Genomic DNA, 15782 nt, shown 5'->3' on the forward strand with positions numbered 1-15782 from the left:
TCAGGAGAATGACTAGGGACTCGGGACACCAGCAATCGACCAACAGGGGTTCTCCCACAAGTCCCAAAACGATATACGCTGCCATGCACCCCAACAGTGACCTGAGTGAGGGCAGGGAGATCTGGATGCCTGCTTCCTCTGATCAGCTGTGTGCTTTGGGAACGTTTGAAAAATTCTTTGGGCCCAAGCGTTCCCCCGTGTACAGTGGGAGTTGCCGAGACCTGCGATATCCTGCCAATTCCACCGAAGAGAAAGGCCCAGGGAGGTGCTCAGAACCTGCTGTTCCCTGAGGTCCCTTCCACTTCCGTGGATTCTAGGTCCCCCTGTTTCTTTTGAGATCTCGATCACAGATGGTGACCACTCCCCTCGCCTCTGAAGCCTCCTTCCCTTCTAGGTTCTCCTCAGCACAGGGTTCTTATTAGTACCGGAGATGACAGCAGGAACCCAGGCAGCCAAGAACTGTGAGGGCACCAACAGCAGCCCCAGACCCTGTGAACTGCAGCTTTGGGCCTGGAACCTGTCTCCTTACTACCCACCCAGGGATCTTCCTACTACACCCTGCTGCCTACATTTACAGGACTGAAAGGGGTTCAAGAGATGATCTAGCTCAGTGTTTTCCAAGTTGGCCTGACCAAAAGAATCATCTGGGTGCTTGTTAAGAAAACAAACACCCGAGTCCCTAAAGCTAGCCACACAGACTCCCTAGAGAAAAGAACCAAGGATTTGCATTTTTCACAAAGGCCCAGGTGATGCTTGGTGTAAGGGGTCTGACAGTTGGTACTTAACAGAGGGCTCGGCATAGGGGATCTAAAACAAACAACATCTTTCCTGGGGAACTGTCCTGGCCCCTGAGGAGTTTATCTTCACATCAGGGAGATAAGGCAGGCTGTCAGAGAATGATGGATTAGCACAAAGGCTGTTCCTGAGGCCCTCCCACCCTGAGCTGACAGGACGGAAGAAGAGAGATGCCCAGGGTCTCAAAACTGGCCCCCTGCCTGATACGCTAGGATTCCCAATCCAGCGTTAAAGCTAGATCTCGCATGAATCAGTCCACACGGTCACTGGGACCTCACCCGCATTTCCTAACTTCCCCTATTCCAGGCATCGTCAGCTCTGCCCCAAGCCGTGTTCCCAGGCCCCTTCCCCGTCACCCCGGTGAGATCCCGGGAGACCTAAGCCAAGAAGCCCTGTGTGTCTGGCTTCTTTTTTAAGTCTCTGAGGCTGTCTTTATCTCCATTCAAATCCTGGGTTTGGAAACTCCTCTATCACTTCCTCGCCACGATCAGCTTCCTCCGTTAATTTAACCACAGATCAAATTAGATTTTTCTTTTAAGATAGGGGAGCTGATGTCTCATCCCCCGCCCCACCGAGCCCTGTCTTTGTCCCTAGTCCTGCCTTTTGGTTTCACCCGACCAAACTCTTCAAGATCCAGGACCAAGTTGGAGTTTTCCAGGAAGACGTTCTCAGCCACTGAGCTACGGCTCTGCCCAGCGCCTCTCTCTCCGGCCTCTGGACTCCCACAATGACAATTACCATAGCACCTACCATTCATTGTATCCTTATTACGTCAAAGTTCTGTGCCAAGCGCTTTACGTGTGTCATCTTAGTTCATTTTCATGGCAACTCTCCAAAGTAGGTTCTATTCTTAGGCTCTTTTTCACTGACTAGGAAACGGAGGCTTACAGAGGTTAAGTAACATACCCAAGGTCACACAGGTAGGGGAGCCAGCGGGGACTCAGATGCAGGTCTGACCGCAAAGCCCTTGCTTGGAGCCACAGCAGGGCTTGCCAGGAGCCCTTGCTTTCCACCACAGGCACACAGCCTGTGCTATGTTCTCCTGTAACCTAACGGTTTCATGTGCGGTTGTCTTGTGCCCCAGTTAGTTCCAACAGGCCAGCCCCCGTGCTGGGAACACACAGGGCACACACAGTGCGTCCCTTAAACCAGCCAGGCATAGAAACATCCATTCTTCGTAAATGTAAAGGCCCTCAGAGGAAGAGCTCTAACAAGCCTAATTACCCTGACTACAACCAAACAGCCCTCGTTGTCAGAACATTCTTTCTGTCAAATCTCAAGCCCTCTGCCCCACCATAAACCAATTTCCTTTCCTTTCTGATCTGGAGCCCTAGAAAAGCAGTTGCACGTGGTGGTTCAAAGCAAGGGCGTCGGGACCTCAATCCTGGAGCTGGGCCACTCACGAGCTCTGTGACTCAGTGAGCCTGCTTCTTCATCTGTAAAGTGGGCACATAAATGCTTACCCCACTGGGTCGTTTTGAAAATTAAATCCAAGCCCCTGGATACAAAACCCTTCACAGTATGTTTGGCATATAGTAAAGACCAACTCAATGGGGGCTATCTTTATTTAATACTGTTTATTCTCTCCCATGGTATCAAATACGAAGTCCCTCTGTGACCTGCACACGACTCTCTCCTCCCTTGGCTCACCCTCTCTGTATGACTACACACTCTTTCGGGAACACTTTTTCCCTGTGTTCTCTTTAGGTCTTCCATTTTATTTTTGCTCGGGACCTCTCAAACCGGGGAGTAGGCGGCCAAACATCGGGAGGAGTCTCCCCTTTGCTCTTTGGTCTTAGCGTGCCTCGATCTGGTAGGAAGAGACATGCCGGGCCCTCTCCCCACCTGTGACTTGGAAAACAGGTGCCGACAGAGTCCCGTCGAAGGCTGAAAGGGAAACGGAACCAATGACCTCTATCCAGAGAGAGGACGGATGTGATAAGGGGCTTGCCTTTGCAACAGTGGACAGATTTTTTTCTTTCAATTTCTTTCTGTGGCTGGCGCCTGGCTTGGGGTGTGGTGTGGCTCTCAGTTGCTGGGCCCTGGCACACGGGGCTGGCCACCTGCGCTGTGAGTTGGAGGAGGCTCTGGGGCTGGGGCAGGAGCGCTTGCTCTCCTTTGCCTCTCCAGGCCGCGAAGCTCGTCACTTCGCTGCCCAAGCAGAAGTTCAGGTTAGTCTTACAGCATCACACAATTACTCGGTTACATAAATCCAAGGGTGTGGTGGGAAAGTGGACCGGAGAGGCAACGGACCGGGGTAGAGAGCGGGAAGGGAAGAGAAGGCCGGGACAGCCATCCTTTCCAGGGCCGAAAACCCGGCGGAGGGGAAGCTTCGATGGAATCCGGCTGAGTCGATGACTTTCAGGAAAAGAAAAAGAAGCTTGAAGAGTGAGAGCTGCGAGGGAAGGTACATCTCACTCATAGACTCCAAGCCCGCGACTCTTGAAGGTCCTGAACGTACCTGTCTTCTTCTCCGGGCTAGTTCTTCCAGAAGGCCTTTCCTGCTCCCCACCTGGACATTCATTCATTCATTCATTCATCCATCTAGAGTCAGACGCTGTGCCAGGTGCTAGAGTTACAGCGGTGGGATAGGGCGGTTGAAGCGGTTCCTTGTCCTGGGACGGAGCCTACAGCTGTAAGGGGAGTGGGTGTTAATAGAGGACGTGCAAAAGCAAATATTTAAATTGCAGTTGCTGTAGCTGGTACCGTGGAGAATTAGAGGGGATGTGAGCCTAGACCAGGGGGCCTGGGAAGGCAGCAACGTCGAAAGCTGACTTATAAGATGAATCAGGATTGATGAGCAGGGACGATGGTCCAGGCAGAGGGAACAGCTTGTGTGTGGAGCCTGAGTCTGGTGGGCTTCCCAGAAACTTCACCAAGTACCAGGAGTGGGTGAGGGCGGAGAGCAGCTCGAAGTAATGCAGGAGAGTTTGGCAGAGGCCGGGTAACGCAGGCCAAGGTAGGACGTGGGCTTTGTTTTCCTAAGAGCAGTGGGCAGTCACCGTATTATGTAAGGCAGTGACATGATCAGACGTGTATTTTAAAAAGAGCATTCTGGAAGTGGATTGCAGCTGTCCAGATGAGTGATAATGGTCGCTGGCCCCACGGTAGCGGCAGCAGGAATGTAAAGACATGTCGAACTTCGGCTGTGGTTTGGAAGTAGAATTTGGAAATACGGTTTGATATTTCATTGCACTTGGGGGCGAGGGAGAGAAGGAGCCAAGGACAGCTTCCTGGTTTTGGCTTGGGCACTTGGGTGGCACCGTGAGCTGAGATTGGGAGGCTGGGGGAGAAGCCCTCGGATTACTTTTTTGGCAGTTCTGCATCCTCTGGCTTTTGTTGTAATGATTTCACAGCATTTGTGCTCGAACGAGAAGGACAGGAGCACCGGGGCCACGGACGAGTGGCACCGCTCAGATTAGAAGTCTAGCGTTCCGAAGCCAGGCCTAGCCTCCTTCTGTGACCCCACATGGGGTTTCCATTTCATTGCTGGGGCCAGAGCGTACTGGATCTGGCCCATCTTTGTATCCACCTTGAGCTCTTGTGCCTTGTACCCCGAGGATGCTCTAAACTGAGGTCTTCTGTAGCCCCGTGTACCCGGCACTGTGCTGTAGGGAAGAGAACGTGGGGCACGGGTCCCTGCCGTCAAGAATCTTATTAGTGGCACGGTCCATGGAAAATAGGGCCTGCCAGGTAGCAGGCTGGGCCACCTCATCAAAACGGAAGACCTCAGGCCATTGGCACATGCTGGTAATTCTTCCCCCTTCGGGAAAACCACAAAAGGTACAGAGTATACTGCAGATCACAGCAGACACACGTGTGGGTCTCTGAGAGCATCCGGTCCCCTCACACCCCAACAATTCCATCACCAGGTCGCACAGCCGGAGACCTTAGAGAGGAAGGGCCTGGCCTCTGCTCTGTGGAACCACACCCACAGGTCCAGCAGAGACCTTAGTACGTCTGCATGCAGCAAGACGAGGGGGCCAGGCAGGGTTGCGTGCTTTGTATTTACTATATTTTTCGTGGCGAAATACGCCTTCCTTTATGCAAAGCTCCAAGGAAAATTTATTACTAAAAAAAAAAAATCAGTTGGATTTTTAGCCCAGATTTGTCCTCGGTGCACGAACACGTTATGGCATGGGTTGAGAAGTCCCGCCTTCTCATCAGGAAGCTGAGTATGAGCAAGTTGGGCCTGGACAGGGGCCATTTCAGCCCAGAGCCATCAGCTTTTCCTGTCACAGTTGCTGCTGGGGCCCTTTAGCATCTCCGTTTTCTGTGGCTCCCATCTGGCTGATGGCATCATCTGGGCCTCTGACAGAATCACCTAGGAAGGGCCAGCGTCAGAGGGTCAGGTCCCAGTGGAGGCCAAAATTGGGGATCACATCTCTTCCTTATCTCATGGAAAAAGGAGACACCCTCTCTCCCAAACCGGGATCTCAGAACCACGATCACTGTCACGACTTTTTTTTTTTTTTGGTTTCTTTTTTTTTTTTTTCAATATATGAAATTTATTGTCAAATTGGTTTCCATACAACACCCAGTGCTCATCCCAAAAGGTGCCCTCCTCAATACCCATCATCCACCCTCCCCTCCCTCCCACCCCCCATCAACCCTCAGTTTGTTCTCAGTTTTTAACAGTCTTTTATGCTTTGGCTCTCTCCCACTCTAACCTCTTTTTTTTTTCTGTCACGACTTTTTTAAAAAAAAGATTTATTTTTATTTTTCTGAACAAATGGAAAGATACCACGGTATTGAAGGGAAAACAATATAATATGTTGAGTGTGTTATGAATTCATATCGCAACAGAGCTTTACGTATTTTTAATAGATTTTGGTTTTTTGAGCAATTTTAGGTTCACAGCAAAGTTGAGTTGCAAATATCGCATTTCCAAATTCTCCTTGCCTGCCCCCCCCTCCCCCCCCCCCCCCCGATACACATAGCTTCCCACAGGGTCAACATCTTCTACCAGAGTGGTACCTTTGTTACAATCATGACAGAAGGCTGACCCATCATTATCACCCAGAGTCCACAGTTGACATTAGGGTTTATGCTTGGTGTTGGACATTCCATGGGTTTTGACAAATGTATAATGACATGTATCCACCATTATGGTATTATACAGAGTATTCTCAATGCCCTAAACTCACCTATTCATCCCATTATATATATATATTTAAAATGCATACGATGGCCTTGGGCTACTTGAGAGAAAATAAAACCCAATCGATATTGATTCCAAATGACCTTCTGAGCTTTGTGGCTTTTATAAACTTAGCACTTCACGCTCTCTGTTTCTTATTGTGTGTGTGTGTTTTTTTTTTCCGGCGTTATTTTATACATGTATTCCCGTATATTGACATAGTTCACATGTCATTTCTAATAACATGGAATCAATTTCTAATACATGGTATAAATCATTGATAGCTCATGCTGGTCATTTGGTATTATCTTTTCCCTATATGCTCTTGCAGAAAAGGTTTAAAAGAAGATCAGAATATGATTCCAATATGTATCAATATAGTATGAATAATGACAATGCTTTTTGCAAAGATTGGCTCTCTGCATATCGGCTTTCAGTCCTGCCTCCAGCCAGGGCCATATCTAGCAGCCCCAGAGACAGAGTGTTTCATCTATCTTTTATCAATTTATTATTTTAAAAAATTTTTTAAGTTTATTTATTTTTGAGAGAGAGAGAGAGAGAGTGCATGCAGGGGAGAGGCAGAGAGAGACAGAGACACAGAATCTGAAGCAGGCTCCAGGCTCCGAGCCGTCAGCACAGAGCCGGATGCAAGGCTCGAACTTATGGACAGTGAGATCATGACCCAAGCTGAAGTCGAACGCTTAACCAACTGAGCCACCGAGGTGCCCCTCATCTTCCACTTAATCTCTGTGAAGGGAGAGGACCCCATAATGTCCTGAGACTTAATTACTACTAGGCAAGTTGAAACTGGAAAGTTCTTTCCAATGTACAACACAAATCTCCTTGAATTTAAGTTTTCCACGTTGTTCTCCACGTGGACGGTTTTTTCACCTGTATATGGTGTCCCTGTGCACAGCAGGTGAGTGTGATCCATGATAGGAATCATTTACATGTGCTACCGTTCTGCTAGAGAATGTCATGGGCTTTTCGCGAATTGTCATCAAATCCCTAACAATCCTCGAGGTAGGCAGTACTATGGTTTCCATTTTTCAGATGAGAAGAGAGGCCAATTAACTCCAGCTTTTAAAAATTATTTCTCATTGTTGGGGTGCCTGGGTGGCTCAGTCGGTTAAGTGTCTGACTCTCGGTTTTGGCTCAGGTCATGATCTCGCGGTTTCATGAATTCAAGCCCCTCGTTGGGCTCTGTGCTGGGCAGTGTGGAGCCCGCTTGGGATTCTCTCTCTCTCTCTCTCTCTCTCTCACTCTATCTGCCCCTCGCCCACTCACATTGTCTCTGTCTCTCTCAAAATAAATAAATACACCTCAAAAAATAATAATAAAAATGATTTCTTATTATCTATGTTTCCTATTTGGAATTTCAAATTACTTCCCCCAGATTCCCCACTGGTAAGGGCGCCTGGGTGGCTCAGTCGGTTAAGCGTCCGACTTCGTTCAGCTCAGGTCATGATCTCACGGCTCGTGGGTTCGAGCCCCACGTCGGGCTCTGTGCTGACAGCTCGGAGCCTGGAGCCTGCTTTGCATCCTGTGTCTCCCTCTCTCTCTGCCCCTCCCCACTCATCCTCTGTCTCTCTGTCTCTCAAAAATAAATACACATTAAAAAAAAAATCAAATACCCCACTGATTAAAAGTAAGTGGTAACAAGCTGTGAGGCTTTGCACAGATTGTTTACCGTGAACCTGGGATCTTCGGATTCATCTTCTAATTTAATTTTTCTAGTATCTCTGGGAGGCAGTTATTATTACTCATTTAATAGGTGATGAAATTGAAACTCAGGGGAGTGAATACACTTGCCCAAGTTCACGCCAGAAAGGAGGGGGGGCTAGACCTAGGATCCACGTCTAAATCCAAGGTCTTGGGCTCTAGGCTCCACCTCCTGTCCTTGCTAAATGTATCTGTATCAACTACACAGTGTTTGTTTTTTTTTTTTTAAAAACCTTTTTGCTGCCTTTTGGAAGTTGGAGGCCTAAAAGCCTCTCTCTGTGTGTGTGGTTGCCCTGATGGCCTTGAACAGTCAGAGGAGACCAGAGCAGCTTTTAAACCCTAGACCTTGGGTGAGGTGGGAGTGGGGGGAACTGGTCAGGGCCATCAGGGTGAGGGCAGAGGGGCAGGAATCCGGTTCCCACAGCCCATTCAGAACCCCCATATCATTCCTGCCAATAACAGAAGGGAGCCCATCAAAGGGCTTGTGGTGGCAACAGAGAAGGACAGAAAGCGGGAACTGTCCCTTGGTAGTGAGTGGGTTTGCAGTTTGAGCCCATCCCAGTTTCCCAGATTGGGGGTGGGGGGATCCTGGCTTTGGTGTTTGTTGGGCCTGAATTTGAAATCTTGGCCCTCCCATCTACTGGCTGTGTGAAACTGGGCTGGAGATAGCCCTGCCCGCACACAGAGTCTGCTCCCTCCCATGTCAAGTGGGTATCGTCATTGAGATGTGATGTGGTGGGCAACTAGCCCAGTGCCTGCCCCAGATGGAGTCCAGTACAACTCCTTTTTTCTCTCCTTCTTTTGCCGCCTTGTAACACTCTCAGGTCACCTCCGCTGCTTCCTGTCCCTTGCTGTCCCTCAGACCCCCCAGCTCCAACACTGTTACCCTAGGGCTCCTGAGCTCTCCTGGAGAAGGAGATGGGAGCCAAGAAACCTAAGCCAAACCCTGGCTTCCTGTTCCAGGAGGCAGAGCCCTGGCCACTCCCTGCCTCTGCCAGGACCCTCCTCCTGTTCCCCCCCTCCCCTTTGTCCAGCTCCCCACCATTAGCAATGGCTCACAGATCAAAGGATACCCCAGTAGGGATCCTAAACCACAGATAGCTTCAGGGTCCAGAACTCTGGAAATTAGAAGCAAATGTGTGTGTGTGTTTGTATTTTTCTGGAATTAGAATCCTCAGGGATCCCTGAACTCTCTGGATAGATTTGGGGTGGGTGAGGGACTCTGGGGCTTCTTCTACGTGTTCTAGAACTTTTCTTAGCAACTTGCAACTTGTGTAGTAAGAGTCTGGTCCCGTCCTCACTGGGCAAGGGAGTGAACCGGGGATGAAAGGCCCACCTCTTCCCTGAGGGAGGGAATTCCTAGGGGAAGGCAGACCTTTGGCTTTGACCCTACAGAACCATTCACAGTCTCTTCCTATTTGGCTCATTGATTCATTCATTCATTCCACCAGTTAGCATTTACCGTTACCTGTTATATGCTTGGCTTTGCCCTAATATTGGACACATAGACATCAGACCACTGTTATTTAAAATGTGGTCCTACAGACCCGCCTCATTAGAATCCCATGGTGCTTGTTAAAAATACAGATCCCTGCACCTCAACCACCAAGGGCATTGCCTGGGACTGTGCATTTTAAACAGGCTTCCCGGGCTCATTAAACAAGTTGAGAGCCATTGCTAGAGCCTGGCATCTTTCATAGCCCTTGGCATTGGTCCCCATAAAGTCACTCAAAGAGTGTTGGTTGGCCTGAGAACATGGTCCCAACCCTCCCTCTTCCTTCATTCCCCTTGCCCTTCTTCCCCTGCTGCAGGGGAGAGAGAGGGAAGAGCGGCCGGCCCTATCCGCCCACCACAGCCGCAGAACCAGGGGTGTAGTCTCGGGCAGATTGTGAACCCCAAGGGCAGAGACCTTGTCTCAGCCTGCACGGCTCCGTCCTCACTGGGCAAAGATCTGATAGTACCAATTAACGTCAACAAGGCTTCCTCGCCGCCTGGGCCTGTCCCGAGGCTTTGCTAATTAATACCTCTATGGTCCCCTGGGTCCCTGGAATGAGAGGTTTGGGAGTCCTGGAGAAACCGACTGGTTTCATCCCAAAGGATCTTTCTTCCCCAGCATGAATACGGAGACTGGGGCTGGCATCGGCGGTGGCATGGGAAGTGAGATCTAGAACAGTAACAGCTAACATGTACTACACTCACTACACGGCAGACGCCGGCCCAGATGCTTTAAATATGGCATCCCACTTAATACCCACTTGCACCCCAGGAGACAGGAACTTTACAGAGGGGCACCCTGAGATTGGTCCGGGCTTCTGTCCAAGGTCCACCTCTAGTGTGGCAGAATGCAGGACTGCAGCCGGGCCATCTGACTCCAAAGTCTAGGCACCTGCTCCTGCTCTCCAGGGCCGTCTGGACTTACACCCCCTGGGCCCCCACCCCAGCCACGGCCTCTTGCCCAGGGCCAGGCGTTCACTCTCTACTGGGTCCCACAGAGGGGCGGGCAGAGGGAGATGTCCATGCTGCCTCAGCGCTTGGATCCCTCTCTCCCAGCTGTGACTTTGGACCTGATCTTGGGCTCCCTGTTCCCGCAAAGGGCGGGCCACAGGGGGGGTGGGGTAGGGCAGGGACTAGCCCTTCCCCTCTTCGGGGTCAAGAGCCTAGAGGAGAATCAACACCCTGTGCCCTCCTGGACAGCACTGGCCTCTCTACTGGGGAGATGACTCCCACCTCCCAGAAGAGCACGGGGTGGGGGGGGGCGGGTTAAGCTGGCTGGGGCATTATCCACACGGCCAAAGTCTTGCCCTCGGGAGCCTGTCTCCGGCATGACTATGGGGCAACTTTGAGCTGACTTCAGATTTCTAGGAACTAGAGAGAGTGTCTCTGGATCGTTGGTGGTATCACTCAGCCTCCCCCCAGATTTCTGGCTCGTGTAAAGGTGGGCAAATGCCGTAGCCCCGGAATGGGTAGTATACTGCGTGGGCTGTGGTCTACACTGGCTCGACCGCTTTCTAGCTGTGTGGCCTCGGATAAGGGACCAACCTCTAAGACTTAGAGCCTCAGTTCTTCGTCAGTAAAAGGGGCATAATAACTCCTATGTCATCAGGTTGGGGTGAGGATTAAATGAAGTTCCGTGTGCAACGCCCCTGACTTCCACGCACACCTCTGCCTCTTGGTCAGGGCCGGGCGTTCACCTCCACAGTCGGGCTGGCATCCGAGGTCTTGGGCAGAGGGGAAAGTCCACAGAGTGGGAGGTCCTGGCTGCACAGAGATGTCGGATAAGAGCCATGCAAGGGGTGGCAGTCTTGCTGTAGGTGCGTCAGCCGTTGGCAACCTCGCCTCATATGTATTCATTAGGGACAACGGAGGGCAATTTGGGGTGACGCTTATAGACCCCAATCAGAGGCACCGAAATCCTGAAAGAACCCCAGGGCATCTCTGGCACTCCTGCTTGCACTTCAGCTCTCCCAGTTCCCCTCCTCCTCTCCCCTCCTCCCTCAGGCCGGCTTCCAGCACCCCCTCCCTCCTCCTCCCTGCTGTCCACATCTGGATTTAACTAGGAACAACAGGCTTTCTGTGAATGCCTCCACCTTCCCCTGCCCTGCCGTCCTCTAGTTCAGAACTTTGGTTCTCACGGGGCGGGGGTGGGGCGGGGGCGGGGTGGTGGATGTGGGGAGAAGGGGTCAGGGAAAGCCCAGAGATCTCTCTTCCCAGACCTCTAGTGTTGGGGTGAAACCCGTACAAGGCCTCCACCCCTCCCCGTTGTCCTGACTCTTAACCATTCCCGGTTGGTCGGGGTTCACCGAGGCGCCTGGGGCGCTAGCTCGAAGCTGGAGCTGGCGGTCTGCAGGCACAAGAAAGGGACTTCAGTCCCCCAGCCTCCACCTTAATCCCAGGCCAGGGAGCACGGCCACCCCTCCCAGCCAGAGAAGTCCCGCTGGGCTCCTGGAGGCCAGGCAGTAAATTGGAATGCAGCAGTCACAGTTGAAGGCAGCTGTAACTCTCATTAAAGTGACATCAACCCCACCGCAGGAGGATGCTGTAAATCCAGGGAAAGGGGGCATTCATCCAGGGAGAACCACAGAAGCAAAGGGAAAAAAACCATAAATAGAGGAGACGTGGTGTCTGGAACTAATGACAGGGCCCCGCCCAAGGCCTCCGAACTGGGGGTGGGGAGGTACCCCAGGCTCAAGGAGTGGGGTGGAGGTCTCGAGGCAGGCCCTGAGCCTGGCGAAGTGTAAGGGCACAACCAAAGCCCTCCCTCTGGTTGATTCTCCTCTGCCCTTTCTGCCCAGTCTCGGGCTGGGCCTGGGGCTGGGAGCAGAGTTGGCTTACGTCCCTGCGGGAACCGCGGGGGACAGATCTCACTGTTCACGGGCCTTCTCAAGGGTAAGAGGAGCAGCTGGCCTAGGCCATTAGAATTATTTTATGGGGGAAATAAGCTGTGGGTCAAACTCTGGGCTTAAAGCTGGGCACCGGGTTTCAAATCCTGACTCGGCTACTTGGTGTAGATCTTGGGAGAGTGAGGGCATCTTTGGAAGCCTATGCTTTTCATCAGAAGGACGGAAACGGGGGTGGGGGGGCGGGGGGCACCTGGGTGGCTCAGTCGGTTGAGCGTCCAACTCCAGCTCAGGTCATGATCTCGAGGTCCGTGAGTTCGAGCCCCACATAGGGCTCACTGCTGTCACTGCAGAGCCCGCTTTGGATCCTCTGTCCCCCTCTCTCCGCACCTCCCCTGCTTGCACTCTCTCTCTCAAAAATAAACATTAAAAAAAAAGAGATAAAGAAAGGAAAATGGAAACGGCCACCATACCACACAGGCTTGGTGGAGGCGGGGTCTGGCAGTCTGAAGGCACTGTTTGGCCAATGACTAAATGAATCGACAAATCCCTGTAACCACGGAGGCTGGGATTTCTTTCGGATCGATTCCCTTCTGCCTGAGTCTGGTTCGGCCAGTGATTTGTTGAGACCCCTCGGGCGAGTTGCTAACTTTGGGTTGTTTTTTTTTTTTCCCCCAGGGCTTTGGGTGTTTCCCCTTAGCATATGAAGCCACTTCGAGATCAGGAGGTTGACTTTGGGGTGGGTGGTAGTGTAAACAGTAGAAGCATGACCCCTTTGTCGGGGTCTGTGGAACAGCCCAGGTCTCAAGGGCCCGATGAATAGTGGGCTTCATTCCAGAACCTTCCTCTGGATTCCCTCCTCACCACCTCCACCAAGATCCTCTGCTGGGAGGCCACACTCGCCTTTGCTCCGTAGACCAGCGGGCAGTGGAGCTGGCGGCCGCTCTATTCTGAGGAAAGGTCAAGGCCACCATGCTCTCTTGAAGGTTGAATGCAGGAGAAAGAGCGGGCCGGAGAAAAGTGGGCATGTTCTTCTTTCCCATGCATCAGAATCACCTGGAGTGCCCATTAAATGGCAGAGGGGGTGGGAGAATTCTACCACCAGAATTCTGTTCCGGCAGGTCTGAGGTGGGTCCCAACAAGTGCATTTCTTTTTTTTTTTTTTTTTTTTTTATTTTTTTTTTTTCAACGTTTTTTATTTATTTTTTGGGGACAGAGAGAGACAGAGCATGAACGGGGGAGGGAGAGAGAGAAAGGGAGACACAGAATCGGAAACAGGCTCCAGGCTCCGAGCCATCAGCCCGGAGCCTGACGCGGGGCTCGAACTCACGGACCGCGAGATCGTGACCTGGCTGAAGTCGGACGCTTAACTGACTGCGCCACCCAGGCGCCCCCCAACAAGTGCATTTTTAAGCAGTTCTCAGGAGGCTGATGCTCAGGAGCCTCTCAGGAGGCTCAGGTCAACCCCCAGATGCCAGTGCGCACGCCTCCAAGTCACCCGGGAGCCTCGGGGACCAGCGTTCACAGGGTGCACAGAGAGCTGGGCTGAGGCCGTAGTGGAACACCAGTGCCGTGCCTTCGACGAGCTCCCCGGGCCATCGAGGGCACCGGTGTGGACGTTCAGTTTCCTTGGAGGGCCTCCCTCATTCCCTCCCACCAAAAAGGGTTAGTGGGAAAGGGGGTGAGGAGAGAAAAAAGCAGGGATTACATCGGGCACGGTGGTCTGGACAACAGGCTTCCGAAATGCCCAGAAATGACGCCGGGCTTGGGGAAGGAAGGATGATTCACGTCTGTGGAGGGCCAGACAGACACGGAGGGACACAGGCAGTCCTGCCGATTTAAAGGACGCTTCTGGGGCGCATCTCCCTCCAGGGAGAGAGGCTGATGATGGATGGATGTGGCAGCTGAGGCTTCCGAAGTGTCAGGAGTGGGGGTGGGGTGGGGGAGTGGGCCAGGAGGGCCGCCTGCTTCGCCAGCAGGACACAAGGCACTCACAGGAAGCACCCCAGGGCACCGCATCTGCCATTTGCTGCCCGGGCACCCCCACACCTGTCCTTCAACCTCTTGACAAAGCCAGGTCCGCGTCCGAACCCCCCCTCCGAGGACAGCGCCCAGGGGCTCGGGACTGGCTGTCTGCACACCAAACCCACTTTGGATCCTGTAAGCAGCTGCTTTCCCACCAGGCTTTGGAGCAGAGCCTTCCAGGCCCTCTGGGGGGCGCCGCGGCGATGGCGATCGAGTTTCCTCACCTCACCAAGTGACACGTTTTGTGCCTCCAGCAGGGAGGGGGGGACTTAGGGCATCGTGTGCTCCCACAACTCCAAAAGGAGGGCAGAGAGGTTACTGGATCCTATTTAAAAATGAGAAAAATGGGGCGCCTGGGTGACTCAGTCGGTTAAGGGTCCAGCTCTCGGTTTTGGCTCAAGTCAGGATCTCACGGTTTGTGGGATCGAGCCCCACGTTGGGCTCTGTGATGACAGCACATAGCCTGCTTGGGATTCTCTCTCTCCCCCCACCCCCCGGCCCTCTCTCACTGCCCCTCCCTCCCTACCACCCCCCTCAGAGAGAGAGAGAGAGGCAGAGAGAATGAGAGACAGAATCCCAACTGTGAGATCATGACCTGAGCCTAGATCAAGAGTAGGATGCTTAACTGACTGAGCCACCCAGGCACCCCAATAAATAAGCTTTTTAAAAAATGAGAAAAATGAGCGTAAAAGAAATGAAAGAACTTGTCCAAAGCTGCATATCTAAGTAAGAATTTGGGCCCAAACAGGAAGGGCAGGCCTCTCGTTCCCAGTCGGCCTCTCTGCTACAGGGAATTTAACTCCCTCTTGTCACTGGCATCAGGCTTGGGGTAGGAGGAGAGAAACGAGAGGCCGTAATAGTGGGTGGTGGGGCACAGGGCCCAGAGCCCCCTTCAGGAGGGAGGCCCTCGTTGGGAGGCTCGCAGCTCCGTCCCTGAAGGACCACCTCAGCTGGAGCGAGCTCTGTTGCCCAAGGTTGTGTCCCCTCCTGAGGTGGGCGGTGGGCTAGTTTCCATCCGACTCCAGATAGACATGAGGTACAAGGCCGGCCCCCTTGCCTCAGGGCAGGGGCATCTCTGTGGGCCCCCCAGCTCCAGAGTGCCCGCTGGCTTGGCCCAGGCTTTGGCTGCCGCTGTGTCCCCCAATCTCCTTTCCACCAATCTCCTTCTGTCCCCCACAGGGGTTCATCCCAACAGCACCCCCATAAGTCATGAAAATCTCTTAGAGCGTGTTTCCTGGAAACTTCAGGCAGAAGCGGAAGGGAGCTGACATCAGCAGGATGCTTCTTGTTTCTTTTTTCTTTTTTTTTTTTTTAGATCGTCTCATTTAATGTAATAAGTCTACGACATGAATGTTTTTGCTCTTTTATTGTTGAGGAAAGGTTAAAGAAGTTGTCAAGGGCTGCCTGGGTGGCTCAGTCAGTTAAGTGTCTGACTTCGGCTCAGGGCTTGGACTCACGATCATGAACTTGGTGTTCGTGAGTTCAAGCCCCGTGTTGGGCTCTGTCTGTGCTGACAGCTCAGAGCCTGGAGCCGGCTTCAGATTCTGCCTCTCTGTCTCTGTCTCTCTCTCAAAAATAAATAAACATTAAAAAAAAAAAAAGTTGTCAAGACTGAATAGTATCTGGCAAAGCTGAGGCCCCTGCCTGGACTCCCGGGGCCTGATGTGGTTGTAGTCGGGGAGAAAAGGGAAGTTCAAGGTCAGTTTGCTGTCGCAGCAGCAAACCCTGTCTTACAGATTTTCCTTTAGGCCCCCCCCCCCCCC

Source organism: Panthera onca, chromosome D1, assembly GCF_046562875.1.
Source record: "Panthera onca isolate mPanOnc1 chromosome D1, mPanOnc1 haplotype 2, whole genome shotgun sequence".
Taxonomy (NCBI): Eukaryota; Metazoa; Chordata; class Mammalia; order Carnivora; family Felidae; genus Panthera; species Panthera onca.